Consider the following 1177-nt stretch of genomic DNA (forward strand, 5'->3'; position numbering starts at 1 on the left):
AACATGAGTTGCATTAAAATAAGCATTCTGTGTACAGCTGAGATTTTCAGCTAATTGGTCTTGAATTACCTGACAGGACCAGAGTACAGGAAGCCATGTTGAGGATGTCACAAAGATATTAACAACACAGTAACAGAGAGCTGGCAGTTCAGGTCTTCACAGGTTAAAAGCCTTTCACACTCCATTATTATTACATGCGCTTGTCTGGATTGTCTGGTGCTGGAAGAGATGAGAGCCACTGCTGGCATCAACTGGCCTAGTTCCACTGACCGAATGGAAGTCAATGAAGGCTAGTCTGTCTACACCAGCTGACAATCTGGTCAATGGTGCTCTGTCTGTATATCTCCTTTGCTATATCAATGCTCAGCTGTACTTTAAGAAAGCATCCTACCAGATTTGAAGACTGCCACTGTCACTCTCTATCCATGTGAGTGAGGTTCATAATTGCAATTACCTGGATGCTTTCAGTGTCTTCTGCCCCTCAATGTAACATTCCTCACAAGTAGCAATGAGTTATAACTGGCAGCTTGTTTCTTTCTGCAGGAGCTCAGGTGCCAGGAATAGCAGGTCAGGTATTTCAAGAAGCTATATTCAGTTGTTACCATGGAAACACGTTATCTTTTAATGCTTATACAGATTTTTTGACAAGGCACATTCAATTAATACCAAAATATTCACCCAAACAGGGAGCAAACACCTTAAGAGCAACCGCAATCCAAGACTGAAAACTTCTTGTGGAAAGCAAAAGCAACTACTTGGCCAGCTTTGCCAAAAAAGGACTTCTGGAACAGAACATTACCAAGGATGGATGAAGGGACAGAAGCTCATTTAAGATTAACAGGTTTTTCTTTCCCAGCAGCCAACAGTTTCTTCCGAAGACTTTAGGGCACCAATTCTTCCTCTCTGAGGTGATATTGCTGGCACCAAGCTATGGATCACTCTGTTCATACAGCGCATCAGGAGAAAGCCCAAACAACTGTTCCAGGCTCCTCTTTAGCATCTCCGCTGATTTTCCCTTGTGACAAAAAGTGACATGACCCAATCAGGGGAAGGTTCAGTACATGCAGCTATCCAAGCCCTCTCTCCAATGGTAACTGCAAGATCAGGAGCATGTAGCCAGAGTTCTACATGGATAGTGTCTTGCAGTGCCCTAACAGCCAAGCATGCAACATACACG

The sequence above is a fragment of the Gavialis gangeticus genome, unplaced genomic scaffold, assembly GCF_001723915.1.
Source record: "Gavialis gangeticus isolate Ggan-Ray unplaced genomic scaffold, GavGan_comp1, whole genome shotgun sequence".
Taxonomy (NCBI): Eukaryota; Metazoa; Chordata; order Crocodylia; family Gavialidae; genus Gavialis; species Gavialis gangeticus.